The sequence below is a fragment of the Perognathus longimembris genome, chromosome 13 (genome assembly GCF_023159225.1).
Source record: "Perognathus longimembris pacificus isolate PPM17 chromosome 13, ASM2315922v1, whole genome shotgun sequence".
Lineage (NCBI taxonomy): Eukaryota > Metazoa > Chordata > Mammalia > Rodentia > Heteromyidae > Perognathus > Perognathus longimembris.
In genome coordinates, this window is record NC_063173.1 from 49,842,795 (window position 1) to 49,862,004 (window position 19,210).

Consider the following 19,210-nt stretch of genomic DNA (forward strand, 5'->3'; position numbering starts at 1 on the left):
TTACATATCAACAACTTTCATTATTTGACCCCAGAGCTTCTTCATAGCCCTTTTCATTTCCTCATTCCTGAGGGTGTAGATTAAAGGGTCCAACATAGGTGTTACTAGGGTATAAAACACAGCCACAGCTTTGTGAGTGGGGAAGGAGACCACGGGCCTTAGGTACAGATATGAACAAGGTACAAAGAACAAGATCACCACAGTGATGTGAGAGGCACAGGTGGACAGGGCTTTGCGACGTCCCTCAGAACTGTGATTCCTCAGGGAGTACAGGATGTTTGCATAGGAAGAAAGCAGCATAAAAAAATGTGATGGAACACTGTGACCCACTATGGGCAGTGATCAGAGGCCCCAAAGTGTGAGTGTCTGTGCAGGCCAACTACAGCAGTGGTATTCAGTCACACACAAAGTGGTCAATGACATTGGCCCCACAGAAGGGCAACTTGGCAATGAACATAACCTGTATCAATCCATGAATGACCCCCAATACTCCAGCTGCCCCCACCAGGAAACAGCACACAGAGTGGCTCATGATGGTGGTGTAGTACAAGGGCTTGCAGATGGCCACATAGCGGTCAAAGGCCATGGCAATGAGCAAGATGATCTGTGCTGCAGCAAAAAGCTGTGTCATGCATCCATTGAGGGATATGGTACTGTTCTCAGAGACCAAGTCCACGATTATTTTGGGAGTAATGGAAGCAGAGTACAGAGCATCAATAAGGGATAAGTAGGACAGGAAAAAGTACATAGGGCACCCCAGGGCTGGGCTGATGAAGATGGTGACTGAGATGAATGTGTTCCCTGCCATTGTGACCAAATAGGTGATTAAACACACAGGAAACAAGAGCTTCTGGAGTTCTGGATCTTGGGTGAGGCCCAGCAGGATGAATTCTGTCACATTGTTCATTGTTTGTATTAATGTATAGAGGGTTGTTTGCCTGTGGTCCACCTGGAAATCAATAGTGCTTCTACGTGATGTGCGTTGCAGTCAGTACAAAATAATTAGTCATCTTTTTTCATTTTCCCTCTGAAATTGGTTGAGCTTTGTTTTTTTTTTTTCTCACCTGTGCCATTTTGATAGATCTTTGTGAAGAACAGAAGGAGGATAATCTGTTCTGATTCATTTCAATTAAACACTGAAAATATCTTACAGGTAACACAGTAAATCAATTTGGCATTTGGCTTATAGAATTGGGCTCTACTCCTAACTTGCTTTCTTTTAAAAATCTCAAAATGTAGCTTATGGAGTGGCAGCCAGCATCATTAATATCATATACTTTGAAGTTATACCAACCTTTATGGCCAATTACAGGTCTTTGGACAGAATTTTCTCTTGTAGTCCATTCCGTGTGTAAAATTGAGCATTCAGTTTTGTTAAATTTTCAGTGGCTTCCTTCTATGATTTATGATTCCTTTTCCTTAAGTGAATGTGCACACTTGTGCAAATGAAGCTACAGTTGGAGTTTCATCCCTTCAGAAGCGAAGCAACTCTTGTTATTAAAAGCTACCAGTTACAACTGTTTAATAGCCCTTTGTGTTATGTCTGACTCTACATGGCTCTGCATTTCACGCTCTTTACTTTCATACTTTCAGAGGTTGATACATAAATGATACAGATTCCCAGTATATGTTCATGGTATTTTATCACTAAATATTCCTTGTTGTTAAACTCTGATCTGTTATAGGATTATTCTCTAGATTCTTTTAATAAATATCTCTACTCACATTTTACAAAAGGAATCAAAGGAAACATTAGGTAGTTTGACATTCTTGTGGATATGAAAAAACTATGTTTGGGAGAGCTAAGATAACACAATTTTCCCCTGTAGCATTAATTCATTTGAGTAAAATGAATTTTTAGTTTTTTCTTGATAAAGTTAGATCTCTAGAATAAGTTAAACACATATTTTTGACTGATATTTATGTCGGTTTTCAATAGCGAGGCATGTTCTTTATACAAAGAGCATCAGCTGCAATATTCATTCACTGCCCTTCTTCTTCTTTTTCCAATCTCTGTCGAAAAACAAAGCTCATAATTGTCCAAAGATAATTTCTGGGTACAGAAGTTAGGATTCCTAATTCATAACATTAAAACAAGTCAGGAGCATATATGGGAGTTTGGGGAAATAATTCTCTGAGTTGTTTATTTTCTTTTTTGGCTCCAGTGGATGGGATTTATAGCTCATCGTTCTTTGTGAACTTAATTTACAAAAGCTAAGTACAGAATGACAGCTTTGAAATCAGAAAAAGAAAAAAATGTGTTCATGGAATTAATAAAAATGTATACAATCAGTATGCTTAATGTACATAAATATTACCCTCCATGTTAATATGTATCAGATTTTTCCAATAGCGTTTGAATTGAATTAGATGAAGTATCTTCTATGCATATTTTCATGTTATCATACTCAAATTTGTTTTCTTACCACAATAAAATATTTAAGTCATATATGTACCTACAAAATTTCCTAAATAGTCTTAAAATTTGGGGCATAAATGTAGTATTTACTGATCTGGGTATAGTTGATTATGGATCCCTCTGTTTTCAGAATGAATGCTGCCATTTATTTCTTCTCCTGTGAACAATCTGTACTAGATGGACTCCATGAGTTGAAAGGTGTGAGCACCAGAATGATTATCTGTCTACACATCCTTCCAATATGGACACTTTTGCTTGTGTGGTTACCATTTTTAGTATATCTGTTTGTGAGTTTCTTTTTCGAGAAAAAAGTATGCTATAACCATTAGGAAACTTTGATTTTTCTACAACTCAGTATCTACTTACTTTCCTGGTTTCCAATGGAAGTGTAAGGAACTTTTCAAAAATTAATATTATCCTGACATCATTTAATTATGCTCAATTTCAAGCAAAAAATAGTGGACCAAGGCCCAATCGTCCAAATGAACAATGAATATATTCAATTTTCAAATATAGAAATGAAAGAAATCAACATGGTCAGGTTGGTTTTACAGTCAATTTGGCTAAAATGTATTTGCCTTGTAAAGCACATGAACTATGTGGAGATATAATGTGTTTCACTTATCACCTAAATTCTTGTTTCTAAGACCAGCCAAGCTCAAGTGCAGTCTCCCATACAAATTTTTCCTTTGCTGGTCCTTGGCTCTACACTGCAATTTACCCACTGTCCTTCTTTGTTATTCTTTCTGTATTGACACTACAGTGTCGGGAGCCGAGCTAGCAGCTAAGCTCATCCTGACCTCTGGCTGTGCTGATGTAGCCAAGATGTCGCGAGCCAAACTTGCACCTAGGTTCATTTTCACCTCTGGCTGTGCTGTTACCGCCAGGATATGCTAAAGGCAAAGTCCACAGCCACTGTCCGGAATTGCTTTGTTACCTTGTGTTTACTGTAATCAAATGTTGCAAACTTCAAAGCCTCTTTATGTTCTGGAATTTTAACAATCCTATGCTATTCCCTGGTTCCAAAACTGCATATAAGCTGGGAGTTGAAATAAACTGTTGCTGCAGTCTTGAGGTTCAACCTTACGGCTGTAGACCTCCCGTACCCCATCTTTGTCTCTTGTCTTTTTTCTCTTGCTTTATTTTTCCTTTTCCGTATCCCTGCCGCCCCTCAGTCAGGATTTCTGTTCCCCTGCCGGCTGGCCCGGCAGGTTTGGCGCCTGGAACAGGGACTTGAAGACCTGGGATCGACGGCAGGTGACCCCCGCTCAGGTAAGGACGTCCGAATGCTTGGGAAGGAGAGCGGGAGGAGAGTGTATTGTCGGGAGTAATAAATTATGGGACAATAGCCGCATGCTATACATGCAGGCCCCCAAAGGCATGCTTAATGCCCGGGCAGTGAAAGTTGGCCAATGTAACTTAGAACGTTTCTTTTATTTTATTGAGAAAGCATGCCCCCAGTTCCTGGAGGAAGGAACCAATAACTTAGAAACTTGCTAGAAAATTGAAAAAAAAATAAATAAATAAATAAATTAAAAAAAAAAAGGGAACATTATGATGCAACTGGCCCTGAGAAAACCTCAGTGGATGCTATTATTCTTTGGTATCTGGTCCGAGATTGCTTAGATCTTAGACATGAACAGATTAAATTCGACCAGTCGATTGAAGAAACTGAACAGGGACCTGATGAGTGTTGCCCAGCTCTGGGAGCGTATGCTGCTGCCTGGGAAGAGCTGAGAAAATTAACAAGACCTGAACCCACTGAGCTAGACATTAAGGAAGACTCAGATGGCTCAGACTCTGAGGAGAAATTATTCAATAAACCTATTAAAGATAGATTGACCTATGTTGAGACTATGTTAAAATCAGTCATAGCTCTGTTGTCACAGCTTCATCCAGAACAACAAACTCCTTTAAAGGGAGTCCTGGCAGACTTACAGCTCTCCTAGGTGCAGGCTGCTAGCAGGGGGAAAGGACCTGAGGCTAGGGAAATGCTAACACCACCGAGGTAACTTCTCCTGACCGAGCGCTCTATTTCCATCCACCAGGACAGATTTGAATCCCCAACCAGGGTGAGTGACCATTAGCCTGGAGCTTACATTTTCCATAAATCCACTGGGCTAGGTCAAGGAGATCAGCAATTGTGGGTGTTTGGAGACAACTGATCTCTAGTTCAGCTCAGCTGGTTGCTCATCAAGTCTAAATTGTTTCAGGAAAGCTGCTCAAGTTTGAGTCCAATCATATATATTTGGAATATTTTGCAGGACTTACCTAACTTCTATGAGCGCTCAGGCAGATGAAGTTCTCTCTGTCTCTTTTTCTGCCTCCCTCTAAACTCTGCCTGCCTGCCTGTGACATAGGATGGGTATGGATATTTGTTTAACATCTGCTTTAAAAGACTCAAAGAAAGGTTTTCTATTCTTGTTCTTGATGTTTAAGTTTTTGAGATTCAGTTAAATTCTGCTTGTTTGGCTAAATCATAAGCTTTCTCTAGCATTGAGCACATGGTAGACAATAGGATTGGTTGGAGTGAAAGCCTGCCCATCCCCCAGGTAACAAGCATGCCAAATTCCTGGAGGCTGGGCAGAGTCCTGTAACCTTGCATTTCAAAGGTGCCTTACAATTCAAATGCTAGAAGATGAAGGTGTCTTACTGTGAGCTCACTGTCTCTGTTCATATCCTGTCTCCCATATACTCCCTTTGTGAGCTAAACTGGTTTCTCAAAATGTGGCTTCTCGGATGATCTGAAATTTTTGGTTTGCTGAAAAGGTTTTTTTTGTTTGTTTGTTTATTATCTAACCACGTGGTTCTAGAATATAGGCAAAATAATATCATTTGCCACTGGAATTCCAGAAGAACTTACATGGCCAATTAAAGAACAATTCTAAGCGCGCCCCAAAACGTGTGCACATTGTCTGTATGTGTATGTATGTCTATGTCTATGTGTTGGTAAAACTTAAAAACAAAACAAAAAACAGGTTTTAAGCCTAAACTGATATGTTTGGGAGCAAACAAATGTGTCTAAGAAAAACTCCAAAAGGTTTTAATATACAGCACGTGATATAAGTGCAATGATGTACAACCAGTGTGTTATTCTTTATGTCTATCTATGCTAAGAGTCAAGTGTACATCTAATCCTGACAATTATTTGGTATAGATTAAGATTTTGCTTCTCCATTTTTTTTTTTCTCTTTTTTCGCTGTGCTCTCATAGACTCTTTAAGATCAAGGGACCAGAGTCATTTCGAAATAACTGCACAGGTGTGACTATTAACCTAAATTTTCCGGACCCCAAAATTAACATTTTGCCTTATAGGATACAGGTTAACATGTGTGCTAGCTGAGTGGACCGTGGCAGTCTATGGCTACAGAAAGCTGCCTCCACAGTCGGCTCCCAAACTGGGAGTTGTTTGTGATTCAGAAACTGCTACAGAGAGCAGACTTGCTTGGCCTTCAATCTGTGTGGATTTTATGACTAGAAAGATGGTTAAAAGGCCCAAGCCTTCTAAAATCTGTTTAAAAATGCCCTTAACCAGTCTGTGTAGAAATTTACAGGCAACAAGCAGGAAATGTGACAGCTTATCCAGGGAACTCTACTAAAGAATTATCCAGATGCAAACCATCTCTCCTGCTGGCCTGCTAATTTGGGATGGAAGACACAGCCACTTCAGATCCACTGAAGCTGAGACTTATTGTTATTCATTTGTTTTCTCTTTCACGTGTCAGTAAGGTAAGGTTAAATAATATGACTAGATTTAATGACACTTGGACCCCATTCAGTCTGCCGTTCTTTAACTGTTACAGCAAATCTCTGGCAACTACTTGGTGGTCAATTCTTAGCAACTTACAGGTAAACTCTACTCCTTTTGTTCTCCTATTGGTTTAATTGGAAATAAAAAGGGCTTTTATGGCTAAGACTCTTTGGATAGTTCAAAGCCAGCCCAGGCAGAGAAAAATAAAAATCCCTCTTGGTCATATTTTGGGTCCTTATTATTTTGCTAGTCAGAAATTACAGGTAAAGACATCTCATTTGCATACTTTACATGATTTTCAAAAAATTTCTGGGAGATATTAATTGGCTTTACCCTTATCTTAAATTGTCCACAGCTGAATTAAAACCCTTATTTGATCTATTAAAAGGTGAGAAAGGAGTTTTGGGTCCTCAGACATATTTTGGGTTCAAAACATAAACTGGGAAAGGCCCGAGCTTACAATTTATATACAAAAAAGGCCCTTCCGAGGTCTGTTAGATACAGGAGCAGATGTGTCTGTGATAGCCAAGAGACATTGGCCTTCCAACTGGCCTCTTACTGCGTCTCTTACATCCTTGTAGGGGATTGGCCATGCCGCAGACACCCAACAAAGCAGTGCCATCCTTAACTGGAAAAATGGTGAGGGGCATTCTGGGACTTTCAAGCCTTTTGTATTAGATCATTTGCCCATAAATTTGTGGGGCAGAGATATTATGAAAAAGATGGGAGTTTATTTGTTTAGCCCTAGTGACGCAGTCATTCGTCAACTCCTAACTCAAGGGCTACTGCCTTCAGGAGGATTGGGAAGCCATCAGCAAGGAATTAGAGAACCCATTCAACCTCAGCCCCGACCTCCTAGACAAGGGCTGGGATATTTTTAACGGGGGTTGCTGCTCGTCCTGTCCCTCATGCCGATCCTATCACATGGTTATCAGACACTCCGGTGTGGGTGGATCAGTGGCCCCTATCAATTGAAAAGAAGGAATCCCCTATAATCCTCATGGTCAAGGAATTGTCGAACGGGCCAACGGTTTGTTAAAACACCAAATTTCTAAATTAAAAGGGGGGAAACTATACCCCTTCTCTCCTGTTAATATACTTTCTCATACTTTATTCATACAAAAATTTTTTAAATTTGAATTGCAATGGCCACTCCGCAGCACAGCGGTTCTGGGAAAAGAGAGAGCAAAGAGCTTTTGCTCAAGTTAAGTGGAAAGATCCTTTAACAAGTGCTTGGCACGGGCCCGATCCGGTATTGACATGGGGTCGAGGACATGTCTGTGTTTTTTCACAGGATGAAAATGATGCCCGCTGGCTACCTGAGAGTTGTGTTCGCATCGTGGAAACTCATCAGAACGGCACAAGCGCTGACCCACTGGGCTTATGTGCCAGATCCACCGATTGTGCACCCTGCGACCTGGGAGGGAGCTGAGGTGTTTGTCCATGTCAACAGATCAGCGTACGGTACAGCTCCAGACCCTTTTGTCCAGCACGTTAAGATGGGAGATTTTGCAGCTTCTGGCATTGGAACCCCTTTATGTTTTACAACTGACTCCAACAGTTATATTCCAGGCTGTACTGTGATGCAATCCATAAAATATAGAATTTGGATTCCTGATAATAGTCAAGTATATAATATACAAATGACTTCATTGCCTACTGGGTTCCCTATAAGTGCCAATTCTACCTCATCCTTCATGATACCTCGCTGCATCAACTCCTCTCAAATTGTAGAATCCACGGGAGAACTGCACCCTGTAAAGTGTAGACATGATCACCCTTTTATAACCAATATTTCAGGAACTAATTCTCAGCTGATGGACTGATCTGGAGCTAATCTCACCAATAAATTCAACCCAGGTCTGTGGTGGATGAATGGACGCCCTCAACACCATGTCTGGATGTTAGTGGCTGCTCTGAATAATATCTCCTGGCCCACTTCTACTTCTTTAAAAAATATTATGAATTGTGTAACACCCCCTTATGCTATTATGTATGGACCTTTTAATATTTCTATAGGAGCCATGTATTTCAATGTTACCTGCACTAACTGTTCTTTTACAAATTGCTTGTATAGTGGTCTTACTGATTCTGTAATTATTATTAAGCAACCACCATTTGTTATGCTTCCTGTAAACTTATCTGAAGCTTGGTATGAAGAAACAGGTATTCAAGTGTTAAAACATTTAAAAGAACTTAGTAGCCACTAATAGCAGGAATTTTAGCCTTTATTTCCTTAGCTGCGTCTGCTGCAGCGGCTACTGTGGCTTTAACACAAAATGTGCAGACAGCTCACCATGTTAATCAGCTTGCTCATAATACCATGCAAGCCCTGCACTTTCAAGGCAGGATTGATGATAAGGTAGAACAAAAGTTAGAAGCATTATATGAATCTGTGTTGTCACTGGGAGAACAAATTCGTGCCTTACAAACTTTGCAATGGGTACACTGTCATGCTGGGTTTGACTTTATTTGTGTGACCCTCCATAAGTATAATGGGTCGAGCTATCCTTGGGAACAAGTTGTAGCACATCTAAATGGTATTTGGCACCATAATAACTTGTCCTTAGATCTCTTTCAACTCCATAGACAAATAGCCGGACTAGAACAAGCTCCACCTTTGGACTTTAAGTGGCAGAAACAGCAAAAGAACTGTTTGAACAACTTCAACAGTATGTCCCTTCCTTATCTAATGTTAAGGGGCTGCTAATGACATTGCTCGGCCCAGGGATACTTTTGCTGATGGCTTGCCTATGTCTTCCTTGCATTGTACGCATATTGCAAAACTCTTTCATGAGTTTAGCCAGCCAGCTGCATAAGGTCAAGCTCCAAGTAAACGAATTTCCCCCGAGAGGAACTGCAGCCAGAGACGGGTATGAGGCAGTGCCAGCTTAGACCGACCTAAGACAGGGCCTTCAGCACTGCTCTGAAGTTGTTCCCTAAGACGGGTAAGGCAGGCTGAGGTACTCACCCCACCTAAGACAGGCGGGTTCGCTTCTTTTAATAAAAAGACGGGGGAACTGTCGGGAGCCGAGCTAGCAGCTAAGCTCATCCTGACCTCTGGCTGTGCTGATGTAGCCAAGATGTCGCGAGCCAAACTTGCACCTAGGTTCATTTTCACCTCTGGCTGTGCTGTTACCGCCAGGATATGCTAAAGGCAAAGTCCACAGCCACTGTCCGGAATTGCTTTGTTACCTTGTGTTTACTGTAATCAAATGTTGCAAACTTCAAAGCCTCTTTATGTTCTGGAATTTTAACAATCCTATGCTATTCCCTGGTTCCAAAACTGCATATAAGCTGGGAGTTGAAATAAACTGTTGCTGCAGTCTTGAGGTTCAACCTTACGGCTGTAGACCTCCCGTACCCCATCTTTGTCTCTTGTCTTTTTTCTCTTGCTTTATTTTTCCTTTTCCGTATCCCTGCCGCCCCTCAGTCAGGATTTCTGTTCCCCTGCCGGCTGGCCCGGCAGGTTTGGCGCCTGGAACAGGGACTTGAAGACCTGGGATCGACGGCAGGTGACCCCCGCTCAGGTAAGGACGTCCGAATGCTTGGGAGGGAGAGCGGGAGGAGAGTGTATTGTCGGGAGTAATAAATTATGGGACAATAGCCGCATGCTATACATGCAGGCCCCCAAAGGCATGCTTAATGCCCGGGCAGTGAAAGTTGGCCAATGTAACTTAGAACGTTTCTTTTATTTTATTGAGAAAGCATGCCCCCAGTTCCTGGAGGAAGGAACCAATAACTTAGAAACTTGCTAGAAAATTGAAAAAAAAATAAATAAATAAATAAATTAAAAAAAAAAAGGGAACATTATGATGCAACTGGCCCTGAGAAAACCTCAGTGGATGCTATTATTCTTTGGTATCTGGTCCGAGATTGCTTAGATCTTAGACATGAACAGATTAAATTCGACCAGTCGATTGAAGAAACTGAACAGGGACCTGATGAGTGTTGCCCAGCTCTGGGAGCGTATGCTGCTGCCTGGGAAGAGCTGAGAAAATTAACAAGACCTGAACCCACTGAGCTAGACATTAAGGAAGACTCAGATGGCTCAGACTCTGAGGAGAAATTATTCAATAAACCTATTAAAGATAGATTGACCTATGTTGAGACTATGTTAAAATCAGTCATAGCTCTGTTGTCACAGCTTCATCCAGAACAACAAACTCCTTTAAAGGGAGTCCTGGCAGACTTACAGCTCTCCTAGGTGCAGGCTGCTAGCAGGGGGAAAGGACCTGAGGCTAGGGAAATGCTAACACCACCGAGGTAACTTCTCCTGACCGAGCGCTCTATTTCCATCCACCAGGACAGATTTGAATCCCCAACCAGGGTGAGTGACCATTAGCCTGGAGCTTACATTTTCCATAAATCCACTGGGCTAGGTCAAGGAGATCAGCAATTGTGGGTGTTTGGAGACAACTGATCTCTAGTTCAGCTCAGCTGGTTGCTCATCAAGTCTAAATTGTTTCAGGAAAGCTGCTCAAGTTTGAGTCCAATCATATATATTTGGAATATTTTGCAGGACTTACCTAACTTCTATGAGCGCTCAGGCAGATGAAGTTCTCTCTGTCTCAGGCTACAGCAATAGTTAAATACACTCACAGAATTCAGATTTTGTGATGCTTTGACTGCTGAATTATCCAGAGGATTAGTAATTAGCTTTTGCTAGAATCTTTGTGAGATAAAAGTCAGTGTTATTTATTTTATTCCCAGGTGGTATGAGCAAACACCATTAGTGACCATTTTCTTTCCATTTATTTTTGTTTTTTTTTTTTAATTGCTATTATAAAGGTGATATAACAGAGGAGTTCCAGTTACATAAGTGAAGTTATGGCTACATTTCTTTGTGGACAATTTTCAACATATAGTCTAGTGAGTGCCACTGCTGCATTTGTTTACCCTTTGTCCCTGCCTTTATCGGCCCCTCATGCATTCCACAAATCAGATAAATGAACAAAGAAGATGGAAAGAAATGAAAACAAACATAAAGAAAAATTCTCTATCTTCATTTTCTGCCTTTTTGTTTTTCAATCAATAGTACTTTGAATGATCAGAAGCACACAGTCATTATTGTTTTGTGTTGTTCCCCTAAGAATATCTTCCTTTGGTCTCACTGTGTGTGAATGCTTAGAGTTCTGTATAATTTATCAAGTCCTAGTGTATTTTAGACCTAACTTCTTCATAGGAGAGAAAATATGAGTCATTTGTGTCTCTGGTCCTGGCTTATATCAACAGAATTTGTTCTAGGTCCATCCATTTCCCAGAAAGTGACATAATCTTTTCTTTATGAAGGCTGTGTGCCATTCCACTGTGTATGCGTACCATGTTGTTTTGATCCACTCATCTGTTGTATGACATCAGGGTTGTTTCCATTTTTTGGCTATTATGAACAAGGTAGCAATAATCATGGATGCTATGAACAAAAATTATTAGTGAACAGTTTTAGAAATGTAGTTAGAAGAAAGATAAAGCTTATGTCCTTGCTATAGTTTGGCATACAACATCAATAACGTAATTTTGTAAACCTCTCGATTGAGTTTTTTTTCTTCAAATTTTTATTATCAAACTGATGTACAGAGAGGTTGCAGTTTCAAAGTTAGGCATTGGATACATTTCTTATACTGTTTGTTTCCTCGTCCCTCATTTCCCCCTCCCCCTACCCCTTTTCCTTCCCTCCCCATGAGTTGTTCAGTTGTTCAGTTCATTTACACCAAACAGTTTTGCAAGTATTGCTTTTGTAGTTGTTTGCTTTTTTTTTTTTTACCGCACCACTTCCAGTTTTCTGGTTATTAAATGATTTCAGATGCTCACAGACTTTCCCATTCAGATTGACCTGGATGAAAGATCCTCAGATCATAACCTCCTTATTAGATCTGATTACAGGCTTTAGCCACCAGTCCATGGCTCTGTTTGAAATGTTGTCTGTGGCTCACTTCCAAATGTACCTGCTTACTCTAAATCAACACTACAAAATGACATAATTTCCTTATTGTGGACTGGCAAAAAATATCCTTAATATTATTTTTTTGGTATGGTAGTCATCTATTCTGCATGTCTAATTATAATTATATGAAACACAATTTTTTATTCAAGTCAGTTTTTTTTCCTGATGCCAAGAGTGAAGTCTTACTAAATCTATAGAGCTGAGCTCTATGACTTATTCTTCCTGTTATCTGTAAACACAGGTCCCTCTCTAAGGGAAAGGGGAAGCATAGAAAGAGTGGGACAAAGGGTGAACTAATTCAGCTGTAATACTGAGTAGATACTATGTTGGAAATCATCTGTACAAGTCGAGAAACAGGGGATTGGTATGGGAAACACTGGGAGAAAATGACAGAGGAAGCGACACTGTTCAAACAGAAACATACTCATTGCCTGACTTGTGTAACTGTTACCCCTCTGTACATCTTTTAAAAAAGTAATAGAAGAAAGCACAGGGCCCTAAGCAATAGGCCTGTAGATGGGGTTTCTTCTATTCTGAATAGTTTGACCTATTGTTCTTAAAGTTAAATGAGTACAATTTATTTCATTGTTATTATTATTTTTTTTTTGGCCAGTCCTGGGCCTTGGACTCAGGGCCTGAGCACTGTCCCTGGCTTCTTCCCGCTCAAGGCTAGCACTCTGCCACTTGAGCCACAGCGCTGCTTCTGGCCGTTTTCTGTATATGTGGTGCTGGGGAATCGAACCTAGGGCCTCGTGTATCCGAGGCAGGCACTCTTGCCACTAGGCTATATCCCCAGCCCTCATTGTTATTTTTAAATAGTTTAATCCTATTGCTATTAAAGTTAGCTGCATTAAATTTATTTAATTACCTTTGTTATTTCTGGCTGTATATAACTCTTTACTACATATTCCATTTTTTATCTGCTTGGATAGGGAAAATTACTACAAAATGTCTATGCTTTTTTCATATGGAAATTTTATTTTTTCCTTTATTGTCTAAGTTTGGTACAGAGGGGTTACAGATACATATGAAAGGCAGTGAGTACATCTTTTCTTTTACTTGTTACCTCCTCCCTTGTTACCCCCTCCCCCTTTCCCTCTCTCTCTCAAGAGTTGTGCAGTTGGTTTACACCAAATGGTTTTGTACGCATTGCTTTTTGAATGGTTTGTCTTTTTGTTCTTTGTCTCTCAATTTTGATATTCCCTCTCCCTTCCCCAGTTCTAATACCCATATAAACAGTGTTCAGGGTACTCTGATGTGATACAGTGGTAGCAAGGGTACAGCCACAGGAAGGGAGTACAAGAGAAACAAAACTATACAAACCAATCAGTCCAACAGACAGGGAAAAAGAGGAAAAAAAGCACTATGAGTTCACATGACATGTTTAGAATAATTCCAATAGCTGTTGTTTCCGTAACGTGGAGTTCATTTCACTTGGCATCTTCTTATGTGGTCATATGGGTGTAGTTATTTGGGTATTTTGATCTTCTACCATGACTAGCCTATTCATGTAGTAGCTATTCCCTATGGAGGACACCATAGGGTTTATGTTTCGTTGGGTCTGGGTCACTTTACTTAGTGTGATTTTTTTCCAAGTCCTTCCATTTCCTTATGAATGGGGCAGTGTCATTCCTTCTGATGGAGGCATAGAATTCCATTGTTTATATGTGCCACTTTTCCTGATACACTTGTCTGCTGATGGCATCTTGGTTGGTTCCATGTTTTAGCAATGACAAATTGTGCTGTGATGAACAGTTGTGCTGGTGGCTTCAGTGTGGTCTTGGTTGTAATCTTTTGGGTAGATGCCCAAGAGTGGGGCTGCTGGCTTGTAGGGGAGCTCTATGTTTAGCCTTCTTAGGAACCTCCACACTGCTTTCCAGAGAGGTTGAACAAGTTTGCATTCTCACCAGCAGTGTATTAGAATTTCCTTTTGTCCATGTTCTCGCCAACATTTGTTGTTATTATATTTCCTGATAATACACATTCTTACTGGAGTATGTTGGAATCTCAATTTTTTTTTATTTGTCTTTCTTCTATGGCCAGTGTTGTAGAGCACTTTTTCATGTGACTGTTGGCCATTCTCATTTCCTCTTCAGAGAAGTCTCTTCTTAGGTCTTCAGCCCATTTGTTGAGGGGGCTGTAGGTGTTTGGATTGCTTGTTTTGGAGGAATTTAACTTTTTGAGTTCTGTGTATATTTTAGATATCAGGCCTTTGTCCATTGTATGGCTGGTAAAGATCTTTTCCCAATCTGTGGACTTTCTATTTATCTTGGAAGCTATGTCCTTTGACCTGCAGAAGCTCTGCAGTTTGATACAGTCCCACTTGTCCAGCCTTTCTTTGATTTGTTGTATTTCTGGTCCTTTGTTGAGAAAGTTACTACCAGTGCCAAAGAGTCCTAGAGTTTCTCCTATTCCTCTTGCAGAGGTGTCTGATTTTATTTCCAGGTATTTCATCCATTTGGAGTTAATTTTGCTGCAGGGTGATAAATAGAGATCTAGTTTTAGTTTGTACAGGTGTTGACCCAGGTTTTCCAGCACCATTTGTTGAAGAGTCTGTCTTTATTCCAACCTATATTTTTACCTTCTTTGTCAAAGATTAGGTAGCTGTAGGTCTGTGGGTTAATTTCTGGGTCTTCAATTCTGTTCCATTGGTCTTCAGGCCTGTTCCAGTGCCAATACCAAGCTGTTTTTATTATATAGCTTTATAACACAGCTTGCAGTTGTGTATTGTAATTCCTCCTGCACTGTTCTTTCTACTAGGATTGTTTTTTCTACTCGGGGGTTTTTATTGTTCCATATGAGTTCCTGATTTGCTTTCTCTATTTCATTGAAGAATGATGTTGGGATATGATGGATATTGCATTGAATTTGTAGATAGCTTTTGGTAATGCCATTTTCACTATGTTAATCCTCCCAATCCAGGAGCATGGGAGTTATTTCCATTTCTTGAGTTCTGCCTTAATTTCCTTTTCCTTGTTTTTGAATTTCTCATGATAGAGTTCTTTCACTTCTTTGGTTAAGGTTATTCCTAGCTATTTTATGTTTTTTGAGGCTTTTGCAAAAGCTGTTGTTTTTCTGATTTCTGCCTCGATCTTCGGGTCATTGGCATATAGAAAGGCCATTGAATTTTGAGGGTTTATTTTATATCCTGCAACTTTGCCAAAACTTTGGATCAGCTCTAGTAGCTTGGGAGTAGAGTCTATGGGGTTCTTTAGGTATAGGATCATGTCATCTGCGAAGAGAGAACGTTTAACTTCATCTTTTCCTATTTGGATCCCCTTTATGTTTTCTTCTTGCCTAATGGCTCTGGCTAGGAATTCTAGAACAATGTTGAAGAGGAGGGGAGAGAGCAGACATCCCTTTCTTGTTCCTGATTTTAAAGGGAATGGCTTTATCTTTTTATCATTTAGAATTATGCTTCCTGTTGGTTTGTCATAGACTGCCTTTGTTACATTCAGGAGTGTTCCCTGGAATCCCATTTTTTTCCAGGGCTTTTATCATAAATGGGAGCTAGATTTTATTGAATGCCTTTTCCACATCTAGGGATATAACCATGTGATTCTTTACCTTGCTGTGGTTGATGTGGTGGGTTACATTAATTGATTTGCGTATATTGAACCAATTTTTAAGCCCTGGGATGCATCCAGTTGTTCGTGGTGTATGATTTTTTTTCATGACCTTTTGAAGTTGATTGGCCAGAATTTTGCTGCAAACTTTTGCATCGAAACCAACCCAGGTGTCCCTCAGTAGATGAATGGATCAAGAAGATGTGCTTTATATACACAATGGAATTCTATGTTTTCATCAGAAAGAATGACATGATCCCATTTGGAAAGAAATGGACTTAGAAAAATTCATATTAAGTGAAGTAAGCCAAACCCAAAGAAACACAGGCTGCATGGTTTCTCTCATTTGTAATTCCTTCCTATTCTTGTATTGTCCACTCTCTACTTGCATGTCTGAAGAAAAAGTAGCTTTTTATGAAGAGTGAGGAAATGGGAGTTTTTGGGAAGGATTGTGAAAATGCTGAAAGGCATGATGTTGATCAAGATGCATTATATTTATACACTGTTTTGTTAAATGGCAACTTCCTTGTTTTTTTCAATATAATTATTTTATCGCATCATTGAAGTATCACAAACTGGCTATCAGGATCCTGCATGGCGTTTCTGAAGGTTGGTTAACTTAGATCTGATTCATCATCCTGCTGAACTGTTCCTTTCAGGAACATAGATATCATCCCAAAATTTTCTGATATCCTTTTTTTTAAAAAACATTTAGGTTCTTCACTTAATTTTCAAATTTTTTTGTGTTGGATTCACAGTATAACATTTTCAAATGGATTTTCTTTTTTATTTTTGTTATTACCGGTGATTACATTACTTAGGTAATGAGTACATTTCTTTTTGGATGTCACCCCTTCACTGGCTGTCTTCACCTTTCTCCCTCCCACCCCACCCACAACTCATACAGTTCATTTTCAACGTATAGTTTAGTGAGTACCAATGATGCATTTGTTCATGCCAAAATACATTTTTAAATAGCTATGATTTCACATCATATATTTGAATAACTCAACAAATAAATCACTAATTATGTGATCCACCTCATTCTGATATCCTTGTTTTTTTTTTTTTTTTTTTTTTTTTGGCCAGTCCTGGGCCTTGGACTCAGGGCCTGAGCACTGTCCCTGGCTTCTTCCCGCTCAAGGCTAGCACTCTGCCACTTGAGCCACAGCGCCCCTTCTGGCCGTTTTCTGTATATGTGGTGCTGGGGAATCGAACCTAGGGCCTCGTGTATCCGAGGCAGGCACTCTTGCCACTAGGCTATATCCCCAGCCCCGATATCCTTGTTTTTAACTGTTGTTGCTTGCTGACTCCAAGCAGCTGAATTTGAGACAAGTTCAATATCATTTCCTTCAAGGAATAACTCATTTCTCTGGACATGTGATACAGAATAAGAAACACCTGTACCCATCTGAACTCTTCAGATGTATTGTCACCCAAGAAGTTTCAGATTTCAAGGAGAGACCTGTTCTCCTGAATAAGGACGTTGATGGGGAAGTGAGCATACACAGACCACATCTTGGAACGGACACCCAGAGTAAAACCCTTGATCATGTTCTGTACATGACTACAGATAGTGCAGACGGTGGCCAGTTCCTTTCTGTTTCCCCACCATTTGTCAACCCTGAGCCTCTTCTTTTTCTTTTCAAGGAGTTCTACTTTGATGTGGTTGAAATCCCTCTGCAGGCTTCTGTGGGGGCCCTTCAAATCACCGTGTGTCCCTTCAGTCTGAATGCTGAGAATGGTCTTCATTCTCACAGTAGATGGGGCAAAGGGTGGCAAACTCTTTTATATAACTACTTAAAGATAGTAATAAATCTGACATTTGTTTTTCTGTGTCTGGCTTATTTCACTTTACATTTAACCTTGGATTTATTCCTGTTCCTGAACTTGACATAGTTTATTCTTCTTAATTGCCGGGTGATAATCAATTATGACATACTTCTCATGTTCTTTATAGCTTATCAGTTAATTAGCACCTAGGCTGGTTTCATAATTTTGCTGTGTGAATAATGTTATAATCAACATAAGCATGCAGCTATCTGTATTGTAGCCTGGAACAGATTCCTTCTTGGATATACCCAGAAGCAGTAAGGCTGGGTCATATGTCTCTTTGAGGTTTGTCACACTTGTTTTCATAGTGGCTGTATTATTTTACTTTTTGACTAATAAAGTGAAAGGATTCATTTTTTTCCACATTCTCATCAGATGTATTTCTTTCCATTTGTTTATGGAGTAGTTTGAGGAGAAGTAGTTTTATTTGTTCATTAAAATTGCAGATAGAACAGATCAGGGAATCCATCTGGTAAGAGGAAAAGTCTTTCCTCCTCAGAAGAGTATTATTGTAGGTTTCCTATTGTACTTTCTAGAACTGTGGAAGTTGTTTTATCTCCTTGATATCTAAACAATTTATCTTTTGAGAGGAAAGAGGAGAGTAGTAAGTGTCATAAGAGAAAGAAAATGGGCAATTCAACTGGGTGCCAGGGCCTCATGCTTGGAAACATAGCTACTCAAGAAGCTGAGATCTGAGGATCAGGGTTCAAAGCCAGCTCAGGCAGGAAAGTCCATGAGACACTTATCTTCAATTGACCACCAGAAAATCTATAGTGGCGCTCTGACTCAAATAAGTAGAGTGCTAGCCTTCAGTGAAAAAGCTCAGAGACATCACCCAGGCGTGGAGTTCAAGCTCCATGATCAACAGGAAAAAAATGGGGCAATTCAGAGCAAATAAATTATTTATTAATTAATAATTAAGAAAGTATACTGGAGTGATAATAGTCACTAGATTGACTAATCTGCATGCTAGCATGAATATGTAATGAAAAACCCTTATTATATGTGAATAAAAATGGGTATAAGTAATGAAATTTCAGTTATGAAAGATGAATAAGTTTTACAGAGATGAGTGCCATGTGTGTCTATAGCTCAGAAGACTGTATTGTTTAACCAAGTTTTTGCTCAAAATATAGATGTTACCTTAAGATATATATAACCACACAATCTGGGATGTTGTATTCAGCTTTAAAAAGTGGTTGGTTTAGTACGTCCTGATTCATGGTTTCCCTTTCTGAATTTCCATCCCCTGTGGCAAAACAAGATCTAAAAATATCATATGGCCATTCTAACTGGGGTGAGGTAGAATCTCAATACTTTCAGGATTTTCCTTTTTTATGGCCAGAGGTATTGAACATCTCTTCATGTGTATATTGTCCATTCTTTTTCTGAGAAATCTCTCTTTAAGTCTTTAGCCCATCTATTATTCGGTTGTTGTTTCTTTGAGGATTTTTTTTTTTTTTTGTGGGGACGGTTAATTTTTGAGCTCTAGGTATATTTTAGATATGAGGCCCTTGTCTGATGTATAGCTGGTAAAGAATTTCTCCCATTCTATTGGCTTTCTATTTATCTTGCTATTGATGTCCTTTGCCATGCAGAAGCTCTTCATGTTGATGAAATCCCAGTTTATCCAGCCTTGATTTGATTTGTGTGTTTCTGGAAGTTTATTTAGGTAGTTTTGACCTGTGCCAATGAGC

The 19,210-nt window shown here is 39.7% G+C and overlaps 2 pseudogenes; both read right to left on the minus strand.

The window, feature by feature from the left end:
* LOC125362158 lies at positions 1 to 913 on the minus strand (annotated as a pseudogene).
* Positions 914 to 16,294: 15,381 nt separating this feature from the next.
* LOC125362494 lies at positions 16,295 to 17,432 on the minus strand (annotated as a pseudogene).
* Positions 17,433 to 19,210: the final 1,778 nt, after the last annotated feature.